Here is an 8518-nt window from a genome sequence, read left to right on the forward strand (position 1 = left end):
CTCTCCCAAATAGAGATGATGAAATAATTTCAAGAAAGGAGACAGCATCAAAAACAACATTATGTGCCTTCACATCAAGAACAAGGTGGTGTTTACTATCAATCTGATTTTCAACCATCACAACCAATGGTTCAACCAATTGTCCAACATATGCAACCAACACAACCAATGGTTGAATTTCAACAATATGTCCAACCAACAATACAATGTCAACAAATGGTTCAACCAATGGTGGGATATCAACAAGTTCAATCAACATATCAATGTGAACAACCACAATCACAAATTCAAAAACAAAGCTTGCAACATGCACCAAGCCAAATTTTGAACATGTCAAACCAATTTGATCAACATTTAGTTCAACATCAAAACATGACATCAAACCAAAAACAAGTTCAAATTCCAGGTCCAATCATGTCAAAACCTCGAAAGAAAGGTGGCTTTATTGCAATGCTTTTAAGGAAACGACCAGGTGAGTTCTTTGAGGAAGATCAAAATAATACAATTTTGTCTAGCAATGCCTCATCCCCCCATAAACAAATTGACTCTCCAGTGGCATCTATCCCTACACCTCTAGAAGCTTCACAAGAACCTTCCATATTGTCCTCATCAAACAATACACCCAAGGATGAAATTATTCAAGGGCTATCCATAATTGATTTCCAAGATAATCCAATTCATGACGCACATCCTTGTCATGTTTCAGAAATACAAGACCCAATGCCACAATGCACTTTATTGCCATTACCTATTTTAGAGGACCCCGTTCGAAGTCCTTCTTCCTCATGTTCAAGCATTGATTCCTTGCCAGAATCCATCACAAATGTTCAAAGTGCATCCCCTTCATCCCAATACATTGATTCCTTGTCAGAATCCTCCATGCATATCCAAAGTCTAACCCCATGTCAAGAGGATAATTTAGAGCATGAAGAAACGTGTCCTAAAGAAAATCAAGATCAAGATCTTGAAACCTTATCATCCCATCCAATTGTTGACCAAGATCTCATCTTCCCAGACACTCATGATGATTCCCCTATTCTTGTCCATCCTATCCAAAGTCCTATTGACACTCCATTCCTTGAGTAATATCAAGATATTCTAGTCCATCCAATCCCAAACGATCCCCTTCCATTTCATGAAAAAAATGTCTTTTCAGATCCCATTGACATTCCAGATATCCCTTCCATCCTTTCCGATGATCCCATTAAAAGTCAAGAGCAAAGCACCTTTAAAGAGGATTCCAATGATCTTCCTCCTTGTCAAGATCAAATTATTCCTTCAGATCCTCCACAAGATCCACTTGTTCCTCCATCTCCTTGTCCTAATGCTCCATATCCACTCCAAGATCACATTTCTTGTGATGATCCCATTATGTCTCTCATTCCATCTCTTGAAGAGCCTGTCATTGAACCATGTCCACTACATAATCCTAGTCCCCCTCATGATCCTGATACCCCTCATGATTCTAACGTGTCAGTGCAAGATGTTCATGAACCCTCGACATGCATAATGATTTCTTCCACTTTGGTGCAATCCAATCCACTTCAAGATCTCATTATTTCTCTCATATCACATCCACCTCATAATAGACTCGCGTCTTCTTCCCACAGAAAAGAGTCTCCTACAAGTCAAGATATTGATAAAGGAAAAGGGGTAGACCTTCACAAGCAAGAACCCCTTCATATCAAAGAGTATACTAATGGTCATGGCTACAGAGCTCACACTCAAGGCGTTGGTATCCCTTCAAAGTCAAAATCCAAATGTCCACCTTCCCCATCATCGCTTCCATCCATTCTAGGTCCCTATATCCCTCCATCTCCTATGCAACATCAGCAAAGGCACACATCTTGGAGAACCTTCCATCCATCCCACATGCCTCCATTTCATTCATATCCATCCATGCATTCCTTTCCCCCTCCAAGCAATTTGGATGCCAAGCATAAAAGTCGTAAGTCTAGCAATCCACATGTATTCAAAGATCAACATGTCCAATCTAATCAACATGTCAAAACAAAGAACAATATGATCTATAAAGAAAAAGAAAAATACAAAAGGCCACAAAGGCCCAGTGAGCAAAATAAAGCAAAGTCAAAATATATATGGGTTCCTAAATCCCTTGTGCAAGCAATGCACTCCAAGGAACCACAAAAGCATGAAAAATCAAAAACCATGTGGATCCCCAAGAAGCTCCTTGAAGCACAAAGAGAAACATCAAACTTGGCATCCAAAATTGCTATTCCTCCATCCAAACCTTCCAAGTCTATTTCTCCATCACCTCCTTCATCTGTTTTGGGCCCTTATGTCCCAAAATCCATAGCCTTTCCTTCATCAAAATCTCAATATCCAAAATACATTTTTCCTCCATCGGTCCATCACCCCTCAAGGTGTGTGCCAATGTCGATCTTGCCTTCATTTCCATCCACTGAAGCCCAATTCTTCCAATACCCTACCTATTATCCAATGCATATTTTCCATCCTTCTATCCCTCTGGTCCAATCCTTTGCATAAATCCTTGCCTTAGTTTCATCTCATTTTCCATGTCCTTATCCTACCAACGTCTTTGAGCATACTTTTAAAGGTCATGGTCCAATTTTTTTAAGGCTACTATCCAACCAAAAAGATGCTTGAGTCCTTCTTCCATCCCCTATCATGTGTCCATCTTCTATTGAAAAAGTCAAAATATAAAACAAAAAAAAAAAGTGAAAAAAAAAAGACAAAAGAAAAAAAAAAAGTAAAGAAAAATAATTCGTCCACTGGTGAAAACCTGGCAAACAGGCGCCTTGGGCAAGTACCATGATGAAAACCTGGCAAACAGGCATCATGTGTAATCTATGAACTTCTTGCACAGCACACTTGGGGGCAAGTTTTCCTCCTATCATATCTTATTGCCCTTCATTATCCTATCACACCATGTCATTACCCTTCATATCCTATTCTCCCTCATGTCCAGTTTCTCTTTCCACCTTTGATCTTGACAAGGCTGAGGATCGTCATGAGCATCATGCATCTTGTTTGCAGCTTTTAGTCCATCATAGCTTTTGGTCTTTATCCATTTGCTTATTTCAACCTTTCATCCATATTCCCTGGCTTATTGCAACTTTCTACCATTATCCCATAGCCAATCCCGACCTTCAGTCCATGTCCCTTATCCATTCTTGGTCTTGCTTATCCTATCCATATCTTATCACTATCCATACACTCTTTTTCATTCCTTGATCTTGATCTGACGTAAGGACGTGAAATGCAAAATTTAAACATGGTTTCAAAAACCTCTTGACATGTCCCTCATGCCATGTTCCTGCTTTACATTATCATATCCAGTCTCTTGTCCCATCACGCCATAGCCCTTGAAGCTTGCATCCATATTGTCTCCATAATAAAAGGCCTTTATCTTCCTTCTATCCACCAACATTTCAGCAAGCCTATTTATTCACCTATCATATTCCTTTCGTTGCTAGACACTGGGGGCAAAATCTCTAAAAAAGTCATAAAAATTGAAAAAAGTCCTGAAAAAAAAGTCTTAAAAATTGAAAAAAGTCCTGAAAAAATCTCATAAAAATTGAAAAATGTCATGAAAAAAGTCATAAAAATTGAAAAATGTCATGAAAAAATCCTAAAAATTTCAAAAATGTCCTGAAAAAATCCATAAAAATCATATAAAGTCCTGAAAAAAATGAACACAAAAAAGATTGTAAAAACTCGAAAACAAACACAAAAACACGCATTTTGCAATAAAGTATTCCCTTTATGCATCGACAGATCACTGAGCATACTCACAATCCAACATCGTGCTTTAATGAAATCATGCATAAATAGATGAACCTTTTCAATAAAATCAAATATTCAAACTGATCCAAATTGTCTTATCAATTGAATATCAGCATCCAAATCATTTGTCCTTGTCACACTATCATGGGTCTTATACAGGGTGTGGTATACTCGAAACCAGACTGTGTCCTGTCTTAGACGGGGTATCACATTTCCTGAAACCAGACAACATGATCGTCCTATCAGCACGTTCAACTTTTGACAATGAAGATCAAGATGTTTGTTTGATTTGCTTGAATTTGTGAGTCTTATCTTTTTATTAATTTATCTTTGGCTTCGATCATGTCCCTATGTTGCTCGATGATGTCACTGAGTGATTTAGAGTGACCGGGATGGCTCATGGTCTCTTTCTTTGATTGTGATTGTTGCTTGTCTATGCTATGTCTGTCTTTCGCAAATAGGGTTGCATTTCAGCTCTGGCCTTCAATGCCACGATGCTACGCATCCATTTTGCTACATAAAAATAAAGGTTCTCACCTACAAAGTGCATTACTGAAAGAAAATTTTTTTGTCATCTTTCACTGTCCTCTATCTCATTTCTTACTAACATTTCTTCCGTCCGGTCAGCTAGTCAGTTCGGTCTAGTGCTCCGATATCCAAGCACATATGCTGCATCCTGCATCCATTTGGTTAGTACATTTGCATTCCATCACATATTACATCAAGCATCATATCGAGCATTTTATCCATTTCATTTCATAAATACATCAAAAAAATACATAAAAATGCATCCATACATGTTCATAAACCAGTGAATAAGTCATCCATACATGGAAAATAACATAAGTCATAACATATTGCATCCAATCATATTGATGCATATCATATCACATATCATAATAATATCGGAGTACAAAATTGGACTGTCTGTCCTAAGTATGGCCCGCAGGCTGACTACAAAATGTCAAGCTACATAATGTCCACTGTCTGTCATAAGGAGCACGTGCCTCTGTCACTGGGTGCTCCCTCTGTCCTCCTAATCCCCGCAATGTCCCGTAAGCCCTCAAAATTCATGAAATCCAAAACATGGGTTTTCGAGATACATACCGCTGCTCCTGCATCCTCCAGTCGTCTGAATGTGCGTACACGTTCTCCAAGGTGATCCGCCGTTGGAATGTTCACCATCTGTCTGCAAGTGTCCTTGTCCAGAGCAATTTTCACCCTCTTGGTCTCATTTATAGCTCTTTGTCAGTGCATAGATGGACGTGCATCCTCTCCATCTTATGTTGGTCGTGGTCTTGTGCACCTTACATTGCTTGTCCTGCATGCATCCGATCTCCGATTGTCAGTCCGTTCGATCCTATCATTTTTATCGATCAATTGGCCTCTTTTCTGTATGTTTCCGGCCAATTCCTCGAGGGGGCATGCATATGTCATTATTATTGTCTGGGGCATTTTCATTAAGTTCTTTGAAACAACGCTTACAATCGCATTGTCTCAAAGAGGGGCAAAATGTAGACACCTAAAAATGGTCAAACGCTTGCGAGGTCATACTTTAACATTTGTGCATTGCCTCATTTTAGGTTTTTGCGTCACATTAACATTTCTCCTATGATTCGTACTTGGTTTTTATCATTTGCGAACATCGAGTCTTTCTTCTACATTCTTCATTCTGTCTCGCTCTCGAATTTGGTCTTGTCGACAACACTATCCAGTCATGATTTTAATCGATCTTATCCTATTGCATCAATGTGCGTGCTTATTTGTCATCATTTTGGACATCGTCAATCCTAATTAGGGTTTTGTCCTCCTGTCAATCTTACGATTGATTTGTCATCAATCGTGGCTCTCTTATCAATCTTATCATCAATCTTATCATTTTGGACATCGTCAATCCTAATTAGGGTTTTGTCCTCTTTTCAATCGTTGTCATGTTTAATTTTATCATTTAACGATCGATTTGTCATCGATCGTGGTCATTTTCAATCTTGTCATTTTGCAATCTATTTGTCATCAATCCTTGTCCTCTTGTCAATTTTGTCATTTTGCGATCATTTCGCTATCGATCATTGTCTGTCTCAATTATGTCAATTTGGATCAATTTGTCATTTTTCCTCGTCAATTGGCACATTTCTCAATCAAATTGTTTATCGCATTGGTAATTTATCAATCCAAAATCAAAATCATGATTGACATTAATTATCTTCAATCAAGACCTAATTGTCATTTTCGCATTTCTAATTCGTCTTCTAGGGTTTTATGATTTATTCATTTAACCTAATTTGTCATTTCTTCCTCTAGGATTACTAAATTATTTATTAATCCTAAGTCTTCTCATTACAATTAAATATTCATTTAATTGGCTAATTATTCCTCTTTGTGAGTGAATTAATTAATAAATGAAAAATTATTGATTAATTCACTAAATTCTAATTTTCCTTCAATTTCTAATTCCTAATTGTCATCAATTTCAATTTTCTAATTTTCTTAATTTCCTAATTTCAAATTCCTCCTATTTCTCTCCTAATTCTATGGGAATGACATTTCAATTTGTCATAAATTGTCATAATTGACAATCAATCAATTTTGACATAGAATGTGTCATAATTTGTCATCAATTATCAATCAATCAAATTGTGCATGGAAAGTGCATAATTTGTCATAATTTGTCATATTGATTTGCAATTTCCATTTGAATTGCATCATGCCAATCTTGTCATTTATCCAATTCTTCTATAAATTGGATAATTTTCTTCAATCCAATCCCCTTGATTCTTGAATCTTGAATCCTTAATCCCGAATCCGAATTTTTATCAAACTACCGAACTTACGCTTCTAGTACTCTTGAGCTTTTCATCAATCTTGCTTTCAATTGTGTGTGCACTTGTAGGTGAGATCCACAAACCTATTGAAGAGGAAAGAACAACAATGGAGCCGCATGGAAGGAGTATTCAATTCTACATCTGTTTTGCATAATTTTCATTTTGAATGCTTTGTTTTCATACCTCTATTGAGTGTGCTTAGAATTAGGTTCATTTGCAATGAGTGTTCCTTTTGATTGAGTTATCATGTCTTGGGTTTTGATTGATCTGCTTGCTTTGATGATTCCTAATTTCTACGCTACACCATCTTTGATAGCCACATAAACTACTTCTTCTGTATTAGTTTCATCTGATTTATCATCATTGGATTCCTCATCGGCTATTAAGAATGACTTTCTATCTCTTCTTCTGAAGTCTCGGTGTCCTCTGTAATGATTATCTTTATGTCTATCATCTCGGTAATCTCTCTTTTTAGTAGAATCTTTGTCAGGACAATTAGAAGCCATATGTCCTATCTTATCACAATTTAAACATTTCAAAGGTATTTTTCCTTTATACTTACCTTTGCCTCTCGGTAACCTTCTGGCTAATAGAGCTTCAAACTCTTCTTGCTTTCTGATTTTCTCATACAGTTTGTGTACTTCCTCCATGTTCTTATGAAATCTTTCACTTGGTCCACTATGATCCCCTTTAGTGTACTTACTCATTCTATCATTGTAATCATCAGATTCGCCAGTATGAAAAGAACTAAATGCAGATTCAACTTTATTTACCAATGACCCACTGTTATCAAAGTTACTTAACTCAAATGCTTGTAGCTTACCAATAGTAGCATCTAAAGAAAGTGGCATATTAGGTACAGACCTCAATTCATTGATTGCAGAGACTCGAATTGCATAAGCTGGTAGAAGGTTTCTTAACAACTTACTTGTTATATCCTTTTCTTCAATAGTTCCACCTACTCCTTTGAATTGATTGACAATCTCCTTTAGTCTTGTACTGTACTGAGTTATGTTCTCACCTTCATTCATCCTCATATCTTCAAGTTGTCCTCTTAGACTATCCCCTTTTGCTCTTTGAACATGTTCATCTCCTCCATACACAGATATGAGCTTGTCCCACATTGCCTTTGCATCATTGCAGCCTTCTAGATCATTAAACTCTGAATCAGTCAATGCAGATGTTATTTCAATCATTGCTTGGATATGTTCTTGCTTTGCTTTTATCTCTTCCATTGTCAATGGATAGGTGCTCGGTGTGATGAAATCATTCTCCAGATAATATACAGCATATTCTCCAACTCCTGATAGGTGCAGCTTCATTCTTTTCTGCCATGTAGAGAAACTTGACTTGTTCAGCTTCGGTGCATCTCTCTTATACATCTTTGGATCTTTTCCTCAAGTACCTTTACACTTTTCCCTCTTATATTTATGAGATTGTAATTTCTTAATATTCAGTTTATAGAAACAAATTTTTCCTAATATTAAAATAAATTAGTTTTAGCTTAACAATCAATTTGATTAGAATGCAATTTATGAACCTTTATAATGTGAGTTGTAGATTATGCTTTTGTTGTCGGGTACTTTTATGTATTTGGCATGTGCGTAGGGCATGGTTGAATAATGTGTATAAGTAAGTTAATATTTAATTAAAATATATGGAAACATCCTTACATATTATAATTTAATATTATATTTTATAATCCAGGTATGACAAGAATAAGGATGTTGAAACAAAAATGTCCAATAGATTGGATGAGATCATGTATACAATCAACCCCAATGGTGAGAACATCACAACTCATATAATTAAAAATCTCATGGAGGAATTAAAAGAAGAGAAAAAATTTATTTAGTACTTTCAAAAAACTTGGTGTCATGATGAGAGTCGTATAGGTAAGATCATTAGTATATTCATTATGGTTTATA

This window comes from Cryptomeria japonica, chromosome 11 (genome assembly GCF_030272615.1).
Source record: "Cryptomeria japonica chromosome 11, Sugi_1.0, whole genome shotgun sequence".
Classification (NCBI taxonomy): domain Eukaryota; kingdom Viridiplantae; phylum Streptophyta; class Pinopsida; order Cupressales; family Cupressaceae; genus Cryptomeria; species Cryptomeria japonica.